At 43.8% G+C, this 24,082-nt stretch overlaps 1 protein-coding gene across 7 annotated transcripts in view; it reads left to right on the top strand.

The window, feature by feature from the left end:
- WDPCP (WD repeat containing planar cell polarity effector) overlaps nt 1-24,082 on the top strand; it is a 2,103,513-nt gene that overhangs the window by 815,859 nt on the left and 1,263,572 nt on the right. The window lies entirely within an intron of this gene.

Here is a 24,082-nt window from a genome sequence, read left to right as displayed (position 1 = left end):
TAACATCTACGGTAGAGTTGCTAAGGGAGGCCAGGCTTCAAAAACTATTACAATCTTAGAAGAGTATTTAGTTAAAAATCCGACACAAGCCAATCTCATTCTTGAAGGAGATTTCAATACAACTTTTGAGCCTTTGGTCCATAATGTTTTAGGGATTCCGGAAGAGGAGGATGAAAGGTGGGCTATCCCTCTGTTGGATTTAACTCCTATTAAGAAGTGGACTCAAGCTGCGTTGCAATTGAAGGCTCTCTCCATTTAATTGGGAGTTAGGGCAGCTAATGGACTGACTCAAGCAGATCCCAAGGAAGCCCACACTTTTAACAGACTCAACCACACAAGTCATATAGATTATATTTTAGTAGATCTTAGGTTATGGTTATGAAGGATATAGTTATTGAGAACATCTAGAGAGCAGCCACAATCCTTTTTGCTTACTATGATAGCATTTGGTAGTACACATATTGATGATCTGCAGATGCCTTCCTCTACCAGGGATGCTGCTCCTACGAACAACATGTCATTTTATGTGGAACCAGGAAGTTGTTGAACCAGAATTATTAGCAGCACATTAATAAAGATGGATCATCATCATCCCCACAAGTTCAGTCTCCCATCTTTATATTCTAGTTTTTTTTTAGCGTACTCTGGCATATTTTCTAGTTCTGGCAAATTTGAGAATAACAATCAGGTAAGCGGAGAGCGTAAGGCCATGGAACCAGTGGCAGCTCCTCCGCTATGGCGGAGGAGCGTCACCCCCACCTCCGCCAGCAGCAAAGTTGCAAAACTTTTACAATAAAACGATATTAAACCATGCTTATTATCATTTTATTGTTAAGAGGGTGGGGCCACAGGCTATGGCAGAGGGGGAGTGCACAGCATTCCCACCTCAGTGTGCATGTATGTTTGGCCGGACGCCTTGGGTTGAGCAAACACACATGCACACTGTGCTCTCTCCAAGGCACTGTGTTGCCAGGTTGGAAAGAGCAGGCACAGGCTCCCAGTTTGCCTGTGAAAGCCAAGCCAGGGTGCTCAGGCCAATTCTAACGCTGCTTTCATGCAGCATTAGGATTGGCCGCAGGGCAGGCTGCGAGCCTGTGCCTGCCTGCGGTGGAGTGGGAAGCAGAAAAGCGGTGTGGCAGCGATTTTGGTACGATTTTATTTATTCATTTTTTTTAATGTAATGTTAGTTTTGTTTGTTTTTTGTCCCCCCTGCTGCGCGCCACCCCGCCCTTTCACCCTGCAGCGAGCCGCAAATGCATGGAACCCACTCTTGTGACAGGATGGTTATCAAGGACCCCCACCTTGGGTGGAAACTTCGCACGCCCTATGAAAAGGAAAGATGGGTGGTGGTAATAGTCTGCAGCACCACGATCACTGCCAAGAAAGGAAGAACTGAAGTTTTAAAGAATGTGTTGTGGTTCAAAAAAGTCTTTGAAGGGTTCCAGGCCGCAGATGAAGAAACCACCTCCAAGTCCGAGTGAAGGATCCGGCCCTGCAGACAGCCGGAGGAGGTACCTACTTACAACTACGGCTGTCTTGACAAGAGGAAGAGATCAGCCCTCCAATCCTGGGGAAGCCGGTAGTCAGGGACAACCCTATCAGTTACAACACAACCAGTGCTTAATTTGTGCTTGTTGTTTCCTGTGCGGAGCACCGGCAGTTATTTTTGAGGGCCAACACTTATTTTTCTGCCTCAAGCATTTACTGTGCGCAAAAGACACATAGTGGAAAGAGGGAGGAAGAGACAAACGAAAAAGCGTCACACTGGGTGAAAATAGAAAGCTGCAAGAGTGAGCTGAAGGGACAGGGAGTGGCTTTAAATAGATTGAAGAGGCCCGAGTTGGCTTTAGAATTAACTGCCTGAGTATTCAGAGCTCACACATTTAATTGCAGTAGCCGCGTGTTTAAGAGGACGACTTTGGCAACAGCACGTTTTTATTTATAAATCAAGCACTGAACTCAGCCCACTGGGTCACCCAAGACTGAAAGATTAGGTGTGTTGAACTATAGTGCTGCAGTTGTTTATCTCTCAGTTCTTTCTTTTATTTTTATTTTTGACTAAAGGTTGGAAGGGATGCCGTGAGCAACTTGGCCACTACCCTATGGTTTATCCTGCATTCTTCCATAAGTCCTGGTGCGGCCCGAAAGAGTAAATAAAGGTGCCTGCGCTGCTTGGGCTGCTTGCGGGCAGTGCATGTGCTCACTAAAGCGCTGTCTTGACGGCTGCTGCAGGGTGTGCCTGGTGAGGCCTATGCGTGCCTGAGCTCCTACCCAACATCATAGGGTGACCAGACGTCCCGGATTTCCCAGGACAGTCCCGGTTTTTGGGGGACTGTCCCGGTGTTCCAACGCTTCTCTTAATTTTAAATAAATGTCACGGTTTTTGGGACAAAGGCCAGATCATCTAGGGAAGAGAAGCTAAAGACACCTACAAAGTATGAAACAATTAAAGTAATTTATCTGTTACTGTCATGCAACACGTCCCCTGTCTGCTCCCAGCAGAGAGACAGAGAGGGTAGCATTGAGAGGTTGGTGAGGGCTGGTTGGGGGGGTGGGGGCGGGGGGGTGCAGGGTGGGTCCTGGTTTTTGCTCCTCAAAATCGGTTCACCCTAAACATATAAGGTGTGTGCAGGCCTACCTTTTGGGGAACCTGGATCCTAAGATAGGAACCTGTGGGGAATCTCGAATGTATAAACCACCGTTACTACTGGTGATGCTCTAATATTCCCCTCCAGCCGTCTTTTTGATGTGGCTGAAAAAGTGTGGTTCAATCTTGATTTCTAGTCGCTGACACACCCATCGGTAACATCAATGAGCGTTACGTCCATGCTGTGTGCTTTCATGTTTGGCTAACCCGGTGCCCCCTTCCACGGTGCCATTTTGTCAACTCTCTGCAGTCAAGAGCAGTTGTGCTACCTTACTGCGTGCCTATCAGACCCAGGCGACCGCTCCGCGAACCTGGGGACGGAGTCCGTCAAGGAGCTACAGCTCGTGCAGAGGCACACCAGATGTCCCTCACTGGGAGGGCGTAGAGAGGGAGCCGAGCAGGCACCGCCCACTTCGTTAAAATATTAGCTTCTGACAGTGGGGCCATATGAGCCCCGGACAGCGAACAGCCTCAGTGAGTGGCAGACATAATGATGCCTGCAGATGGCGCGCCGTAGGCTTCTCAACAGGAGGCGCTGTTTTCAAAAGATCATCTCACATTACAACAGAAAGAATAGACCTGGAATAGCCTCCAATACTAAATGCACTTTGACAGAAATTGAAATATTACTTGTTTTCTTTTCTTGGGCCTGCTTTCTGTCGTTCATAAGAGGTATGGTAAAACGTGCGAGCTGTCGGTAAGTGTGGTGTAGTCCTCAAAATATTACTAGTTGTTTAATAGCGAATACTTATAATTTACTCCTGCCTAGAAGTAGCTGTTTTGTGACTATTACTCTGAAATAATCTGTAATATTTTTACGTTCTTTATTGAGTTTAAGGTAATGTCTGCACAACTTCTGTGACTTTTGACCTGCAAAAATCCTGTTGAACATTGCAACTCATGCTCGAAGTGCCGTACATTTGTCAACAAGCCTAAAGAAAATACGTTAAAACTGCTGAGCTTTCCCTCGCCTTTGCATTTTAATGTTCCCCGGACCCAACAACGAGGCGGGGGCACGCAGGGAGTTCGGTGTTTACCATGTGCGAACAGCCTGCCTTGCCTAGTGACCTGCGTTTCACTGCCTTCTGCAGTATCTGGCGACATATTGTATGGATCATCGAGAGCGGCCAACAATATTATAATCGTGCAAATAAAAGAGATCCTTTTGATCGCCTAAACCCCAGCAAAGGATTCCCCCGCATTAACCTTGATTTTAATGGCTGTAGCTGAGTGGGGAGATCACAATTTGGATGGGCCTGATTATTTACTAAATACAATGCATTAATGCGAGGGGGTTTTAACACCCATTGCTCTCTGGCATTATCGCATTACTGCCAGCCTTTGTTGCCTTGCAGACAGGAATATGAAAGCAATCTGTCCTGTAGTGAGACTGGCTCCAGAAGCATTTCTCTGATAAGAAGACCCCCTGCCCTTTGGTAGTGTCTCGTCCAGCAGGCTTAGCCATGCGCCTAATCCCCAGCAAGTGGTTCGATTATTGCTGACCAGCAATGGCGCGATATGTATTTATATACATTTTCGGCCCTTGGCTATCAACGTTTCGCTAATTCCTTTAGCAGAAATGCGCTGCAATCTATATTTTGCAGCGGCACGTGCTACCCAGATGGCGCTGCTCATGTTTTCAAATAACCACTCTCCAAAACCATACTTTGAATAATACATTCAGCAAATCCTTTTTAAAGCAGGAGAGGTACCGTTATGTAGAACTGCGTAACGCTCTTGATGCATTTACTCATCCACATTAACCGAAATGAGAAAATAAACCACGGCAGAGTGTACAGTTCTGTCTGCGAGTAGGCAAGTTAGCAAGCAAAATAAATACCTGGGCCAGACGTGTTTAATGCGCTTTGCCATGTATTTTAATATCCGGTGCTTTCTTCAAGTGGTGCGGTTTCTCTAGTTGCTTGATGTTGCCTGACATTTAATGTGTCTGGTCTTAAAGCCCATACATAGGTCACTGCTGTCAAGCAAGCATGACTGTACATGTTGATATTGATAGCAATCATTGAAGCAAGCCCTTATTAAAAAAATAAAAGAATCTGTTTCTCTTTGCCCATTCCCTTCTGAACTATTATTGGGCGTTTTCCAGGAGCTTAGGTTGATATTTATTCATCTGTGGCACTCTCCTGAACACCCGTGTTTGCCCGTAAAGCTATCAAATATACATTGTGTGTTTATTGTGATAATGAGTATGTATGAACTGTTGAGTTTGCTCCTTGTTTCTAGATGGTTTAGTGTGTTATGGTGTCTGCTATGAGATCTGTTTAACTTGAAGTCGCATATTTGATGTTAAAAATTAGCACAGTCGAGTTTTCTGAAAGTAAACGCTGTTAATTACAACAGAATTAAACCGCAAAATCCAATCTAGCATGCTTTAATTTAAAAGAACAACATATTGATATAGCGATACATGTATCCAACTGATAACAATCGTTTGCTGACCAATTATGACATCACAGTTATATTGACATCAGAGCATTACTGTTCTGTGAGACCGTAGCAAACGCCGTGCCACAGTTTTTATGACATCACAATGCTCTGCTTGTTGACATAACGTCTGGAATCAGCTACATCCTTCTCGATCTCTTTATTTTTTTGGGAGTTTTGTTGCGAGCAAAGTGATGCCATGCAGCTCCTGCATTGCACTTGGCAACAAAAAAGATGGCCAGGGGCAGTCATTGGTGCTTGATCCCAATTACACGCACCGGAACCCATATGTGTTTTGGGCCTCGTCTCTGGTTGTTGACTACCTTGATGCTGAGCTGTATCCATGCAGTGAATCAATTCCTTTTGATGGCCATCATGATATCTAGTGGCTATGGTAATGGTCACATAACAAACTGTGCATTGTTCTAGCTACCCAAATATTGTGTGAACAGGACAGTTTCATACAGGTGATAACTTGGTTTGGGTCTCCAGGTTCGAACCAGATTCTTGAAGAGAATAGGAACCAATACACTGAGAGTTCTTCCGCTTTGTTGCTTTCTTGAAGGAGACCATCGAGAAATCTCTGGAGCCAAGGTTCCAACATGTCTTATGTAGTGTTATAACAGGACCTTAAATTGCACTCTGTGCTTCAACAGATTGTCTCTAAGGCTGGTGATATGAACCATATTCATGCAGCGCATTCATTTCTTTTGACTATAGGCTCTGCATTGACTAGCATCAAAAGTATTTTATGAATAAGACCGGCATAATGGGCAGGTTATTTTGTCTTTATGTTAGATTCAGATTATTAAAGAGAATGGGATCAAAAGCCCTGTCTTTCTAGTATTTCTTTCTTCTGGCAGAACAGGAAGTGATGTCTGGGGTCAAGGTTCTAGAATGCCATATGCAAGAACCCTGAATGTTACCATTTTTAATGGATTCCTTCCAAGGACGGGATAGGTTCTTGTGTTGTCTTGTCTCAAGTAGAACTGTAGCATGACCACCTTCTTTAGTAGCCTCTGCACGTTTTGGACCTGAATTTTGTGTAAGCCCACACAGTGATGTCACAAAACTGGAGTCTTGGGAAAATCTGCGCTCCTTCTAGGTCTACATCCCTGTGGAGATCAACAGATTCTTCCATAATTTGTTAAGGATGTTGGTTACTCATTCAGTCCTGCTCTTTCAATTTGCAAGTTAGAAATCCAGCATTGTTGTTTTAGAAGTAGAATGCTGGGAATGCACCAAATTCTCCTCTCTTGGAAAACTGTAATCTAATTTTTTCTTTGAAACGTATTGTCTATAATTCTAAGAAAATGAAAATGGCCTACCAGAAGTTTTCCTTCTCAAATAATTCTAATCGCTGAATGGCAGCTACCCTCTATTCTAATGACTTCATAAGAGTATCCTCACAGGGTATCACTTAATTATGCTTTTTTTCATTTTTATTTTGTTTCAGTATTGAACTACTTCAGATTGTATCAATTAGCAGGAAACACGCTCTCCTGAAGAAACCTACGGCGGACCCCAGTGACCTGAAGAACTTCCGCCCCATCTCGCTCCTCCCCTTCCCGGCCAAAGTCATCGAGAAGACCGTCAACAAGCAACTGACCAAATTCCTCGAAGACAACAACCTGCTCGATCCCTCCCAGTCCGGATTCCGAGCCAACCACAGCACGGAAACCGCCCTCATCGCAGTCACCGATGACATCAGAACTCTGCTGGACAACGGAGAAACAGCCGCCCTCATCCTCCTCGACCTCTCGGCTGCCTTCGACACTGTCTGCCACTGCACCTTAATATCCCGCCTCCGCTCCACCGGTGTCCAAGGACAGGCCCTGGACTGGATCGCCTCTTTTCTCTCTAACCGCTCCCAAAGAGTCTACCTCCCGCCGTTCCGCTCGGATCCCACCGAGATCATCTGCGGCGTCCCACATGGCTCTTCGCTCAGCCCGACTCTCTTCAATGTCTACATGAGCCCCCTCGCCGACATCGCACGCAAACACAACATCAACATCATCTCCTAGGCCGACGACACCCAGCTGATACTTTCCCTAACCAGGGACCCTACCACCGCCAAGACCAACCTGCAGGACGGAATGAAAGACGTCGCAGAATGGATGAAACTCAGCCGCCTGAAGCTGAACTCAGACAAAACGGAAGTCCTCATCCTCGGGAACACCCCGTCCACCTGGGACAATTCTTGGTGGCCCACGGCCCTGGGCACCACACCAACCCCCTTAGACCACGCACGCAACCTCGGATTCATCCTGGACCCGCTTCTCACCATGACCAAACAAGTCAACGCCGTCTCCTCTTCCTGCTTCCTCACTCTCCGCATGCTCCGAAAGATCTTCCGCTGGATCCCCGCCGACACCAGAAAAACTGTGACCCTCGTCACAAGCCGTCTGGACTACGGAAACACCCTATACACAGGAACCACCGCAAAACTCCAGAAACGTCTTCAGCGAATACAAAACGCCTCCGCACGCCTCATCCTCGACATACCCCACCACAGCCACATCTCCGCCCACCTGAGACACCTGCACTGGCTACCCGTCAACAAAAGGATCACCTTCAGGCTCCTCACCCACGCACACAAAGCCCTCCACAACAAGGGACCCGAATACCTCCACCGTCGCCTCAGTTTCTACACGCCCACCCGTCAACTTCGCTCCACCAGCCTCGCACTCGCCGCCGTCCCTCGCATCCGCCGCACCACGGCAGGTGGGAAATCCTTCTCCTACCTGGCGGCCAAGACATGGAACTCCCTCCCCGCCAACCTCAGGACCACCCAGGACCACCTCGCCTTCCGGAGGCAGCTCAAGACCTGGCTCTTCGAGCAGCAGTAAACCCCCACCCCCTAGCACCTTGAGACCCTCACGGGTGAGTAGCGCGCTTTATAAATATTATTGATTGATTGAATTCAAGCTTAATTCATTCCACAGTTCTATCTGCAAAAGGAGAGAATGGCTTCTGCTTTCTCTCTTTGACTACATGTAGATAGACTACCATAAATGTATGATATTGGATTATACCAGGCTGTCAAAAGATTCCATAGTTTCACACTGAAGACCAGCCCTCTTTTTAATGTAAAACCATAAATCAATAGGAGAAGCCCAGTGCAATCAGTAATTGTGCTAAGGTTTTAGCCTCCTTGTGAAAAATTAGGTTGTTGGTTGACTTGACTGGAGTGTGATCCCTGGTTACACAACATCCACAATCCTTTGTGTGGTGATCCACAAAAAGTCACTGCATTAATCTGTTTTCAACCCTGGGTATCTTGGCAAAAAGAGCAGTCAAGCTTAACTTAGAAAAAATGTGTAAAGTATTTATGAAGCACACAAACAGTAATAAAGGAAAACACAACACAAGAAAAATCCCACACCAATTTAGAAACCCAGCGTAAGTTTTAAAGACTAAGTTGACACAAAAACAACAAAAATCGAATCAGTAGAACCAGAGTTATGCATTTCTAAAGATTTTACCCAAAAACTAACACCTAAAAGATCAAAGCGACAACCTCGGACATCTAGGTGAGCAAGACCGCATCAAATTAAAAAATTGTGGCCGACCACAGTGGAGCGCGGTTCAGATACAAGAAGTGAATTGGGCATGGTTAGCACTTACCTTCAAACTTAGAAGAAATTCTGAGAAAAGGTGTTCTGAGAAGTTAAAGTTCAGCAGGACGCCATTGTCTGGGAGACTTTGGTCGAAGCAGCAGTGAAGATATCTACTTTGGATTCAGTCTTTTTTTTGGAAGTTGAATATCTCCAGAAAGATGAGGCAGAGGTTGATAGCCACAGACAGTTCCACTAGGCCGGATATCCCATTGGCGAAGGACCGCTGAACATAATTTGCTGCTGTGGAGAAGAAAGTAGCAGGAAAAGACGCAAAGTCAATCCGATCAGTAATGCACCTCAGGTGGATAGGCAAGCAGGTTGGTCCTGGTCTCCTGGTTCTTGGCGCAGTTTTTGGCCAGAAATTTTCTGAGCCCTCAGTTTTGGGATTTGGCCAACTAGGGAACTGTAGCACTCTAACCAAGGGTCCAGGACTGGTGGGACACCACTTGGAGGTTCTGGATTCACTCAGGCTGGGTCTAGGTGCGGCTTCAAGATAGTGGGAACCTTGTGTGTCCCTTCAGCTCTGAACAGGAGGCCCACAAACTAGCCCTTGGAGTCACTCGGGTAGCAATGGGCTCAGGTGAATATGCAGAGCTGACCTCTGAGGGTTCGAGGCAGGCTCCAGGCAGCAAAGTAATTCCTTCCAGGCACAACAAAGCAGTCTTGCAGAGTGCACAGCCGGTCATAGCCGTAGGCAGTCTTCCGAGAATCCATCCGCAGGTCTAGGGGTGAACAGAAGAGTGAGTCTGAAGGTCCTATTTGTATTCTCTGGAATGAAAGTACTTGTAGTTTCCTGACTCCTCTGCCCTGTTTTCAAGCTAGCTGCCGTGACAATGTGGGGTTATTCGGTCTTTTGTGTGAAGGCAGAGCACAACCCTATTCAGTTGCAAGTTGGGCTTTGCTCAGCCTCATCCCCCCATCCTACCAGCAGATGGTCTATTTAGGCACCCCTAATCTCCCTATTGTGTGACTTTCTGGAAGGAATTCACAAAGTCTGTCAGCTACACCCCGTCATGTGACCCATGGCAGCTGCAGGCACAAAAGGGCTAAAGGCAGGAAAATGCCAACTTTATAAAAGTTGCATTTCCACAATTGTTATTAAAAATCCTACTTTACCATCAAAGAGGATTTTTTGTTACAATTTCCTAGACACCAAACATGAACTGGATAGCTGGTCCCAATCACAAGTTAGCACTTATTGAATGTAATAAGGCAACCCAATGTTATCCAGTGGGACAGGTAGGTCTCACAATAGTGAAAAACAAATGTAGGAGTTTGTCACTACTAGCAAATGTAAAACTTTAAAGTAAGAAGTCTAGCCTTTTAATTACAGTGCACCCTGCCCTAAGGGCTACTCAGGGTTTACCTTTGGGTGATTTATGTGCAATAAAAGGGAAGTTAAAAGCTTGGTAATTGGGCCATACTGCTATGTCGAATCAGCAGTTTAAACCTCCATTAAGGCTGCTGTGGCAAGCCTGGGACATGGTTTAAAGTGCTACTGAAGGGGTTGGCACAATAAGTGCTGCAGGCCCATTGGTACCATTTAAGTTACAAGCCCTGGGTATATAATATAGCACTCTACAAGGGACTAACAAGTAAATTAAATATGCCAATCAGGCATAAGCCAATCGAACCATGTTCAAGGGAGTGAACACAAGCACTTTAGCACTGGTTAGCAGTAGTAACGTGCACAGAGTCCACAGGCCACCAAAAAACTAATTTCAGCACCAACAATGGAAGTAAATAGGCAAAACGCTTGGGGGAAGCCCATCCTAAGGCTGACAGATCAAGCACTCTTAATATAGTACCAAAGGCTTAATATAGCACCAAAGGCTAGAGGCACCCAAACTAGATCAACTTTCTCTTTCTTGAAATGGTTTGGGCAGCTTCAGCTTTCTTTTATATCCGTATACCGTATGACTGAAGAAACTCTATGCAGTGGCTCAAGTTAAAGATTCGATCATGACATCTGTGACCTACGAATGTTCATCTTTAAGACCTCTTCACAGCAAACCTGTCAATGATGGCAGTAACCTTGTCAACTACACAAAACTGCAATTAACCTTACCCAAGAAAGATTCTGGGGGATGCACTACAGCCATAGCTCACAATTCAGAAGCACTTGAGAAAGTGAGTCTGTTATGACCAACTTCTAATAGTCTTAAATGCAAAAGAGCCTATAGCCATAAAGCCCCCCTACCAGTCAACTGCATATGACACAGTGAATCAGCTGGTACTTGTGAAATGCCTGCAGAAATGTTAAAGTAGCAGTAGAATAGGAGTTGCACATCTAGGGAAAGAATGGCTCAATTATAATCACAGATTAGGACTAAGGATCATAACATGTGCTTGTGTATCTAACCAAACACCCTGCTACCTTTGATTGTTACACAAGAGATTGGCTAGAGCTGTCAAACACAAGCATACAACAATGGGTGCCTAACTGTGCATCAATATCGGATAGTTTCTTAACTAATGTCCACAAAGCAGTTGTAGAGTTTATATGTCAAATTTATTTGTTGTTGGTTTCCATTGTTGTGTAGCCATTTGACTATAGCTCCATGCACGTTATTTTAGCATACTAGGCCAGCCGCTGTGCACTCTAACCTAGATATATTTTATTCGGCTTCATTTTATTATTGTTGCAATAGCCACTTTTACGGTCTTGTTTTATTTTCTATCTATCTAACTGTTTTGCCTAGGCCAGCACTCTGTTCTCAAACAAGACATTCTTGCTCACTCTGTGCTTTTTCCAAGGCTACAGCAAGATACATTGCTGGTGAACGTGGTATAAGTTTAGTCGCCGACATTCGTAGAAAACACACATCCTTACGTAAGGACATTTTCTCAGAACATCAGCTGTTTTATTATAAAAACACTTCCTTGTCCCTTACACGTTAAAGGGAGATTCCAGCCAGAGAACCACAACTGTATGCTGATTGCTGAACGCTTCACTACAGATGCTAACGCAGACTTCAGGCCTTTTCTCAGGTATGGGGGATGATGTCTTCCCAGGGGAACCTGAAGGGCAGAATTAGAGCTTAACACACTGTGTTCTATTGCGATCTAGGCAGGAATTAGTCTATTAATTGTAGTGACAATATGGTGTCGTTATTCTTATACTTCACTTTCCTTGTCACCATGTTAATACTGTCATTCTGTGTCATTCTGGTTATTGCAGCACACGCTTTGCTATCTAAGATGCAGTGGTTTTATTAAAATCATTATTGAAACATTTACTGCCTCTGTTTGTCATTGTGTACATGAGACTAATGTAATTGAGAGAAACGGATGAGACCTGATTAACTACGGCTTCCCTGAGAAACCAATTATGTCATGCGCTCGGCTGCCCAGTCATCCCTACCCTTGGCTAGAGATGAGGCACTGCTAGTTAGCTGGAGCAAAACCTGGTTTGGAGTGTCACCTGTAGTGGGTTAGACTTGGTCTCCGACACCGCTGGCGATTCTGCCGCTCAAAATCCAGTACTCTCATTAGAATAATGCGCGACATGGCGCTGCCAACGTTTGGTCAGGCTCTAATTTTCAGGTCCTCCTGAGTATCTCTGTCTCATTGTATACAAAGACACTTTAGTACCTTACATACAGAGAGGTCCGTGGTATTGAGGATTTCCTCAGTACCACGTAGGGAATCCTATCTGATGCTGGAGATTGTTCAGGCTTGAACTTTAAAAGGGAATTTCCCATTTGGTGTGCCTTCTCTGAACGACTTAACTATCTATTATGGTGAATCCGCAACAGTTAGCAATAGCAGTCAATATGAGACAACCTCTGACTGCGCATTTACTAGCAAATGGCCTAACGGCCCAGGGGGGGGTCCCGTCACATTTGTGGTGGACGCCCACCCAGCTTATAGAACAGAACTTTTCTATTGTTGGGTCACATTTCCAGCAGTTGATGGGAACACAAATGCATTTCATCACTATACACTTGCGAACGTCCCTGGACAATACATGGCATAAGCATATCTAGAAATACCTTTATCTTATCAAGAACATAATAATTGGCTTGATGGTGCCCTACCCCATGCAATATTACCTGTTATGTTAGGTCCTCTAAGTAATGATGGTCCTATCTGGCCTTTATTGGCCACCTATACACCTCACCCTGCAGTAGCGACTTTAGCAGTAGCTGAGGTTCGTCTCCTATATACTGAACTAACCGCGACATAGAGACGATTAGTACAGTTTGTAATGCAGACATTGAATACAAACCCAGCACGTGCTGCTCCAGCGCAACCACATGCAGTGACACCAGGAATTAATCCTGCAACTGTACATTCGATTATGGGTAAAGTACCCCCCAAATGAGAAGAAATTCAGTTTTGGCTAGCTCAAAAGATAAATGCACTGGAAGCAGTATTTCCCCATGCGGGACCTCAGGATAAACATAGAATACTAACGATGTGCTTGCCATTTGGGATGGTCCCTCCAGTTGATAACTGTAATACATGGGGCACGGTATTTGCTGCACTCTATACTACCGCACACAGTACCCCTACACTTGCCAATTTACCGGAAGTGTTAAAACAAATTCAAGATGAATATGGGGCATCCCCGGCCCTAGATTTGGGGATGCAGCTAATGGGCAATTTTGTCACGGTATCTTCAATTATATTAAGTAATCTCAAAGGGGAAGCGGTCGCGCTTGCTGTACGCATGCGGCTCCGGGATGTTCCATCACAGGACTAGGAATGTGAGTTGCCAAAGATTATCGCAGAGACCTATTCCAGTATCAGTCGAGTTAGTCTAGGGGCCAGACCAACTAAACCACGATTTTTCCAAGCAAGCTCCAGAGTAACAAAAAACACTGGGATAAAAAACAACAAACTCCTAAAAAAGAAAGGGGAGAATCTCCACGTACAGAGACCCCACAGAATAGATATAATCTCCGAGATAATATAAAAACGCCTGATATATATATATCAAAATACTGATACATGCCAATCTTGTTCCTTTCAGGACTCATCGGAAAAACACAATGAGAGAGGTGGGCAATCAGAGCGAAGAACAGAGTACGTGAAACCGAGATAGGAATCACAACACTCATCAGAGGTTTCGGTTAAAAAGGAAGAGAAACCTCCCCAACAAAAACCCCAGTTTAAAAAGAAAAAGGTAGCAGCAGTCAAAGTACGACATGCCACTCAAGAAGAGGGTCCTCTTGAAGAACAGGAAGTGGGCACTAGCGCTAATAGACAGAGCGGCAGAAGTCACAATAGTTCGCCAGAGTCTTCTAGAGCATCTGGAGGTGAAAGCAACGGATGACTTTCTACAGGTAGAAACTGCGGACATGTGAGTCTCCACGGCTGATAGGGTGTACAAAGTAACGCTACAGTTAGGAGACATTGAACGCACAATAGACGCAATCTTTTGGGATCGCAAAGTAAATATATATGATGTCTTGTTGGCCGAACATGATTGGCCACCTGATTTTGTCTGTACCTGCCCATATGGGGAAGATGTTATTAAATCCTCTTTCTCGCCCCTTGGTCCGGAGGAACTCGCTGAATCCTACGCCATTGATTGGGAATTGGCACAGGCACCCGCGTTATATCGCAACCATGTAGGATGGGATAAAGAATCCCCCTACCATGTGATACCCATTAAAAATCAACCTCAAGCCCAACCTCAGTACCCAATAAAACACAATGCAAAAGCACCTGTGAGAGAAATCCTCACACAACTAGAGTACCAAGGCGTAATTGAACCCTGCGTCTCCCCAATGAATAATCCTTTATTCCCAGTAGCTAAACCAGATCATTCATACAGAATAGTCTTAGACTACAGACACCTAAACAGTCATACACACACATATGCTATACAAAACTCACCTAGCACAGCACTCATGAACAACATAGTGCATAAAAAATACAAAACAACACTGGACATTTCCAATGTTTTTTTCTGCCAGAATATAGTGGCTGAGAGTAGAGACTTAAAGTTTCAGCGCACTGGGCTCACAGAAAAAATTCTGTCATTCACCTCAGGGGTACAAGAACAGCCCAGGACTGTTCGCAGCTCGTGTGACTGCAATTTTGCACAACATTGACCCTGGAGCATTGTCCTATGTAGATGTTATCTATCTTACGAATGATGAATTACTACAACATTTAAGATGGGTTGCCCGCATTGTTGTGGGATTTGCTGGATTTGGCTACAAATTCAACTTTAAGAAAACAAAAATCGCCTTCATCTGTGTCCTGTTTTTGGGATATGAGCTATTGAGTGATGGAAAGAGCATAGCGCCACAATTCTTAGAGAAATGCGCACAACTACAACCTCCAAATACGATCAAAAACTCCAATCTCTATTGGGTTTTCTACATTTTGGCAGAACTAACATTCCAGATTATGCGTCACGCATAAAACCATTATATGACTTAATACATCCAGACTTTTCCAGTAAATTTTGGACAGTCGAACACACACCCATGCTTAGGGAACTGCAGACAGACATGCTTGCAGCCCAACATCTACATACGAGGGACAACAAGACACATTTGGTCATCAGAGTAATTGCTGGGGCCATTGGCTTCACTTATGTAACATTCAATGAGGGTGAGACCGTCCCGGTTGCTTACAAATCACATTTGTACTCACTAGCAGAACAACACTTTGCTCCCACTGAGAAAATTCTCACTGCTGTTCAGATGGCTGTCATTAAGGAAAGACCTCTAGCCCAGGGCAAACGCATAATTGTCATTTCACCAATCCCAGCCCTAGAGGCTGTTACAAAAGCAAGCGTTCCTAATGCTAAAGCATTACATCCAGATTGGATACAAAGGTCCATGTCTTTAACAGCTACTGATGTAGATTACATTTTTGACCCAAAGTTACAAACGAAAGAATTTTTGCAGCACGAACTAGAATACCCGGTTCCAGCAAATACATTGCCTATTGAACAATATCATAGTCATGTACAACGATGGCTCTGCACAACCTGAAATTGGCACAAAACATCAATATTCTGCTGCTTGCACAGTCGTGAGCGACTGTATGGAGGACAATACATTTTGTCCCCTACATACCTTTACGCAAACCCTAGGGGGGGTTGCACAGCACAATTAACAGAGCTAAAATCTCTAGTGATGGCACTGGAACATACGGATCCTGCACAGTACACCCTGATTGTTTGTGATTCGTTCCATTGTGTCTAGTCCTTCAATGAATACCTGCATTACTGGCGCCAGAATGGATTCAGATATTCTAAAGGCAACACAATTAAACACAGACTTCTGTGGGGGAAAGTAGCGGATCTAAAGGAAACGCTACCAAATGTCCATGTTGTACACACACTTGGACACCAGCGTGTTGGAATACACGTTGCTGGGAATACACTGGCTGATGAAGCCACAAAGTTAGCAGTAGCTACGGCTCCTGTTGCTGTAGTAACTCGTTTAAGTATGAAACCAGACGCAGACATATGGGCTGCGTAACAGCTACGGCTGATGGTAGGCCCTACCCAAAAGCATTTCCTTCCAAATATTTCTACAGAATGGGAGGCAGCCTAAACGCTGAAGTTAAAATACCATGCGTAAGGGTGCAAGATATTCCCAACAAAGATATAAGACCAGAATTGATCAAAGCAGCGCATGAAGGGGCAGCATCTGCACATGCTGGTGTGGCGGCTACGATATCTATCTTACAAGCCCGCTATTGGTGAGACCAAGCAGTATGTCCTTTGTTGTGACATCTGCCAACAAATCAAAGTTTCCACTGCCAAACGCCCGCCGCAGACACCTCTCTTGATTTCCAACAAACCTTTACAATGTGTGTACTTGAACCATTGTGGTCCCCTAACACCGGATAGTGCATACAAATCTATCCTAGTCGCTGTTGACTCATGCTCCAGATTTTTATTGGTGTGGCCACAACGTGTGGGTGACGCTCGGACTGTTATTAAAGATTTGCGAGTCTTTTTCGGTACATATGCAGTTGCAGCTTTCCACTCAGACCAGGGCCCTGCTTTCGCCTCAATGGCTTTCAGGGACACCATGGCTTTGTTGGGGGTCCAACTCCAGTACTTGTCTCTTTTTCATCCCAAGGGAAATAGTGTAGTGGAGCGATTAAACCGCAATTAAAGCAATCCTTAACAGCCAGAGTCTTAGGTACGGGTCGTAGTTGGCTTAATCACCTGTATGGAGTTCAGAGAAAACTTAACAATCTGCCTAGAAGGTCCCTGGGGGGTTGTACTTCATATGAGTGCCTGTTTGGAACTCAAATGTATGTTCCAGATGTTGATGGTCCTGGTGTGGAGGTGGCAGAAACACCCTTTCACATAAATGAACGTGAGACTGTCTTACAGGAATTACAACCGTTCCGTGATGACAACTCTTCTGCCAGTGCTGCCTCCACAGGAATTAAGGATGTACCTGTAATGCGACCGTCTGGATTCCCAGAGTGGGGGATCTAGTACGTGAAAAGGTTGCTGTGAAAAAGGAGTTTGATCCTTCTTATCGTGCACCAGTCCCAGTCTTGGGAATTCACGGTACCAGAACTGTCATTCTACTACCGTTGGCAGGTGCCATGGAAAATCATTTTGTCTCCATCGACAATGTCAAACTACACCATGTGGCCTATCCTGCACAGCAGACCAAGAGGAACAACCAGTAGTTCCTGAATCCCTCTCACGACTAGTCAGGACGTTCCTCTACAAGTTGTAAGCAGCAATATCAACACCTCTCCGAGCTTGGGAAGGGAGGAAAATGATCTTGCATTGGTTCCCCTAACAACATATAATACAGAAATAGTTGATCGATTTGATACAGCTTCAACACAGACGGATGGTGCTATTTATTCTGTGCCACCGTGGGAAACACCACCTCCACCAACTAGCACAGGTCTAGTCTTTGAACAAACTGTTTCTGGATATTTTACTGACATCAATGATGACGTCTCCGACTCATTCGCCTCTTCAGCACCTGAACTGTTGAAAACACGTAAGCTGATAAACTAGCTCAAAGTAACTCACTTCGTTCTTCCATGGAACTATCTATGGGTTTCTTTGACTGTACTAGCATTCCTTCTTTGGATTGGGTTTGTCATCACTTTCTTTTATTAATACATGGTCATTTTCTTCCTCAAAGATCAACAGTTGAACTGCTGGATGAGGTCCTAAAACCACATTTTCCATCGCACAAAGTCCGCAGAGACTTGTCCTTTGTGAACATTTCGCCTATACCAATTCCTGATGGGATTGTTTGGGATAAAGTAAGATCTGATATATACGGCCCTACGGAGGTCATTCAAATACCATATGTGTTCAAGCTTTCAATGAATGATATAATAATACCATGCATTGTTTCTGATGATTGGGATTTGAAAACGGTTGATTCTATGATGATTGAATTGCAGAATTATACTGTATTTGAAAACGAAGATGTTTGTCAATCTAAAGAAAATTATGGTGATATGTTTTGCTTTAATTATTATGGGCACCATTTCATACACAGAGCGAGCAGTCTAAAAACTGTTTTTAATTTCACACAATGGGAACATTCTCCAACTCCACCGCAAGGGAGTTCCAAAATGTATTCTGAAAAGTTTACTTATTTCTCTGGGCATGATGTTAGAAATGCTGAGTCATTTTATTTTAAATTGCCACCTACTGAAAACATACACATATTGTTGACAAATACAAAGTTTATATATTCGGATTCCATTGTTTCCCGGTTGACTATGGAAGGCTATGAATATTGGCTGAAGTCGATTGACTTGAAAAGTGTGTGGGGAACTAGACATTGGCAAATTAAGGGGAAGGAAGCTTTATTTACAGCATGCCTGATACCTGTTCAAATGATATTTTTTAATGGAACTGTCCAGCAAACAAGTTGTCTAGGCTTAGCAAAAATCAAGGAATTGACACACCCAGTATACCTGCCCCTGCAAAATGTTATAAATGGCAAAAATACACAAATGCAACTGAAAATTAGCTCGATGAATGAGTCCAGAATGGTACATTTTATGTTTCACTGACATGTCCTGGCGGGTGGTTATTGTGGCCAGTAGATACCAATGGGTGTCACCAATGTTTGATCAACTCCTCAAGGGGTTTTAGAACTAATAGGCCGGACCCTCGCTATATATCATCCGAACATGCGGGTATAGTTACAACATACAGTGTAGGGAAACTGTGCCAACAATGGTTAAGGACTTCCACACTAGACGTGGTTAAAGAGCACCTCAATCTTCTGTCAAATAATACTGGTTTACAGGACTTCCTGTTAGGTCCCAGAAAACACAGCAGAAAGAGTTTCTTATATGAAGTATATAATGAAATTTGGAAGCTTTCCCAATAAGAAGCAGCTGCCCGGTTAAGGCAAATAGACCAGGAAAATCTAAAAAAGGCATTAGCTGTTGTAGATAATGGGATTAATACCCTGTCTGACCGGATATACACCTTAAATAATATTGTATCCTCTGCTATAGACATTATACAAACAGATATGTCTTCCTTACACCATGGACAGAGTCCGCTAAGGTCCATTATGCCTGTTGGGTTGGACACTTCAAACATTGAAGGCGGGTCGCATTCCCTGGCAACATGTCGGCGCGAGGGAAATATTTTCTTCCTTTAATTTAATGGGACAACAACTACTAATGGCTTATAAAGAAGTTACTTGTGTCATGCTAAACATCGAGAAATTAGAAAAGTTGCCTTTTACTGTGGCTGAAATACCATCTGCTGAGTGTCTAATACATGGGGTCATTAATCTGCCTATTTCTACACTTCAGCTCACCTCCTATTTAAAACACATTCCGTTAGGCAGATATGAAAGGCTGGGCGGTAGTTACATCATGAGGTGTGCGAGCTGCCCTTCTCGTACAAATGTCTCAGTGAAGTGAAAGAAGTCTTTCTTAGTGGTAGTGAAAGTGAGACTTCAGTCAGCCATTCGATGGTTTGTAAACAGCTGTCCTTGCACGGGGCGTGTAACGCGTCTGTAGCAAACTTAGCTTGTTATCTGAAGGGAGTTCCAGTCCCTTTGATTAGACCTACGTTCCAGTTGCTTTCAAATGGCAGCTATGTTCTCCACAATAGTGAAGACTGTTGTGGGATGTGAACCGGAATAGTTTGTTGTTTCAGTTTTCTCAGATTGTTACATGTTGCGAGAATGTACTATTTCCTCCCACCAAAAAAAAAGAGGTAGCAGATATCTGGCCTCACATTGCTACTTCTAATGTGAATTTTGACAAGCTGAGCAGACTCAAGGCGTTATTGTTTCAAAAAAATGTGGCTCTTACATCTGCCCACGAGACCTACGCACTTCAGGTGGCAAGATCGTCAGCAGAGATACAGTCCCTTTTAAGTACAAACTTTCCGAGACACTTCGGTGAACTTGTGGGACAGATATTTAATGCGTCCAGTACAGCTGGAATCGCACACTTCTTTAGGGCTGTTGGTTCTGGTTTCGTTCACACCTTCTCCTCCATATTCTGTCTGATACCATCAGCCATTCATTCAATTTTCTCCAGTATTTTCGGGTGATTTACAATAACTTTGGCTATCATTGTTGGCATTTTGCTGTTGCTATTTTTTATGCGCAATGGCTGTCCCGCCGCAACAAGGAGGGATGAAAGCGCTTCCATCAGCGCAGCTGTGTCGTGATCGCATGATGCCGTTTTTTGGAGCAACACTCCTGGAGCAACTGGAGTGTTACTGATCTGTATAATTTAGACCGGTTTTGGATTGTGTGCAGCCCGTGTTTCGGTGCCTCTGGTGCTCTTTCGAATATGCATTGGAAGTCTGTCTTTCCACGCAGCGCTTGCTTTCATCGGATGCTGATCTGTTGATGTTCTCACTGAGGGCTCATTACTAGACATGTTCGTTGAGGGTGCGTTTGCTACGGGAAGCTACTTATGAGTTGCCCTTCCTGGAGGATGTGGCTCTTAACTCATCATTGGGCACACCACAGAATGCCGCCTTGGCTGAGACTCCGGCTATGGAACACGACTGCTGCTTGGTCCTTCTCGGCAATGCTTTTCCATCTTTAACACCTGCCTAAGTGGAAGATTTTCTGTCCTCTATGATCCCGGAATCAATTGGATATTCTAAAAATAACTCTAACTCTTGAAATTTGGTCCTTGTACATGTTAAGTTTTAAATTGTCCTTTTATACGCTCATATGTCCTTTTAACTTGTCATTATTGACATCTTTTACATATATATATATATATATATATCTCTTAGGTTGAGCTTTTAAGTAGCATTTTATATATAATTAGGCTTTGAACCACCTTCAACCGACAAGGGGAGGGTGTTAATTAGCCATTTGGCTATAGCTCCATGCATGTTATTTTAGCATGCTAGGCCAGCCGCTATGCACTCTAACCTAGATATATTTTATTCGACTTCATTTTATTATTGTTGCAATAGCCACTTTTACGGTCTTGTTTTATTTTCTGTCTCTCTAACTGTTTTGCCTAGGCCAGCACTATGTTCTCAAACAAGACATTCTTGCTCACTCTGTGCTTCTTCCAAGGCTACAGCAGGATACATTCCCGGTGAACGTGGTATAAGTTTAGCCTCCGACATTTGTAGAAAACACACATCCTTACGTAGGGACACTTTCTCAGAACATCAGCTGTTTTATTATAAAAACACTTCCCTGTCCCTTACACCTTAGAAAGAGATTCCAGCCAGAGAACCACAACTGTATGCTGATTGCTGAACGCTTCGCTACAGACTCTAACGCAGACTTCAGGCCTTTGCTCAGGTATGGGGATGCTGCCTTCCCAGGGGTACCTGAAGGGCAGAATTAGAGCTTAACACGCTGTGCTCTATTGCGATCTAGGCAGGAATTAGTCTATTAATTGTAGTGACAATATGGTGGCGTTATTCTTATACTTCACTTTCCTTGTCACCATTTTAATACTGTCATGCTGTGTCATTCTGGTTATTGCAGCTCACGTTTTGCTATCTAAGATGCAGTCGTTTTATTAAAATCATTATTGAAACATTTACTGCCTCTGTTTGTCATTGTGTATATGAGACTAATGTAATTGAGAGAAATGGATGAGACCTGAGTGACCACGTCTTCCCTGAGAAACCAATTATGTTATGCGCTCGGCTGCCCAGTCATCCCTGCCCTTGGGTAGAGATGAGGCACTGCTAGTTAGCCGAAGCAAAACCCAGATTGGAGCGACAGGTGTCACCTGCAGTGGGTTAGACTTAGTCTGCCACACTGCTGGCAATTCTGCCGCTCAAAATCCAGTACTCTCATTAGAATAATGAGAGCCTACGCCACATCGTAGGTCAGCATTGAAATGAGTCAACCGCATCAAAATCAGCCATTAAAGATAGTAAGTCATATTGAAAAACATCTAACATGTGTCTTGTCCGAAAAGAGACTCGTGCAAGGCTGTCAATTGCGAATAATAACAAACATTGCATATTGTTTGTTTATTAAGCAACAAGATTAACACAAAGAAAGAAGTGTTTCGTACCCATAGAAACAAGACCAGATCATTGACTGTGTAGCAATAGCCACCCAAGAACAAAAGTTTTGATTGAAGGTTCTACAGTTATGGTGGGTATGTTGTTTAAGCACTCAAAGTATCCTTCTACTTTCGTAATACTGTAAATACATAACCTGAAAACACCATTTATGTATCTGTCCCAATAAAACATGTCTTCTGTGCAGCTGGGAGGTCAGTGCTTTCACGCGTGAATTGCTTGAAACCACCCCATGTATAAATTAGCATACAATGGGGAAAATATTGAACCTATGGCAACACCTTGCTGTTGGCAGTACCATCCCTGATTATGCAGACAGTGTGGTCCAAAATAAGGTTGATCATGTCTGACAACATCTCTGTGTGTTCTATATGAATGGTTGCATCGTATGCTAGTATGTAAATGGGATAGTTCAAAGCAGTTTATATTTGGAAGTATTGCCCAAATGTCTACAGAACGCATTTTTTATTGGGGTACATACATGGACGACGTGTTCATGTTATTGATAGCCAGTATTACAAAATTAAAAGGATACTTTTAGTACTTAAACAACCCCTGTAACATCAATATCTCCTTTCACCACAGCAAGGATTCAATAAAATACCTACATGTCACTTTGTACATACACAATCACCTAATTAGGCTATACTGCAAAGCAGCAGCAGTATGTAACTTTGTTCTGCACGAGAGTAGCTCTCACCCTAAATTTCAGATATCCGCTATTCCCGCGAAGTCTCAAGACTCAAGAGGAGCTGGAGCTATTATACAATCTTTGAAAATGAATTTAGAGCCACTGAGAAAAGGTTTTTGTCAAGACGGTATCCATCATCCTTGCTACAAAAACTAAGAACAAGAGCCATAACATGAAGAGAACTACTCTTCTATCCCGGAGTCGCACAAAGAAATCCACTAACAATCACTTAGCCCTCCTTGCTCCATACTGTTCTCCAGCAGTAACGTGTACAAGATAATACACACACATTGGCACGTTTTGACGATTCATTCCGCATTTCAAAAACTGCTATTACAAACGTGCGACTACAGTAGTGACAAAATTATGCACTGCCATATGTCCCATAATGTTTTGAGCCCCATACCAAAATCAGGTCAATTTACTTGGCTACCAAAATTACAGAGATGCTTTTTCAAATGTGGAAAGTGCAACATGTGCGGCTTTGCCTTAGATAAAACCTTTAACTTCCAATGCAATGATAGCACAATTTACGAATTTTCAGACTTCATGGACTGCAACACAAAATATGTTGCCTATGGCATGATATGCCCTTGCACTAACGTTTATGTGGGCAGTATAATCCTTCCCCTAAAAGAGGAAATTAGAGCCATTATTAACAAAGATGAAAACTACCCTCTGGTAAAACATTAGAACACTGCTGGCTATTCGCTCGGTCCTGTCGCAATCAAATTTCACACATTTTTGGTCAGACGAGCAATCCGCAGAGGGAGTAAAAGATACCTAATACTCCATAGATTCGAAGCAAAATTGATCATAATACTAAGATATGTTAATAGCCCTTTCACCAAGATGGAGAATATCACTGTTTCCTGTGAACCAATAATATGATTTTAACCTCTTCCGGCTGAACCCATTCCATTTCTGCAACATGACCCTTCCCCGTCTGTGTTATATATGAATATTATTGTCGAACATCAACTTTGCTTTGTTTGTCTACATGAAGACTGTTGTGCTCCATATGCAATACATGATGTGCCATTATTGTTGCCCTGCATCAACAATGACTCAACTCTGATGTACTGTGTTGGTTTTTGCACATAGACTGCATAGTATTTAATTCCAGTACACTGTGCTACTATACTTGTGGCACGACGTGTCCACATTAATGTGTTTTCCTTTTCAAATGTTCCAGATATGTTCATTTACTG

This window comes from Pleurodeles waltl, chromosome 5 (genome assembly GCF_031143425.1).
Source record: "Pleurodeles waltl isolate 20211129_DDA chromosome 5, aPleWal1.hap1.20221129, whole genome shotgun sequence".
In the NCBI taxonomy this organism is placed as follows: Eukaryota; Metazoa; Chordata; class Amphibia; order Caudata; family Salamandridae; genus Pleurodeles; species Pleurodeles waltl.
This window is presented reverse-complemented; position numbering and strand designations above follow the sequence as displayed.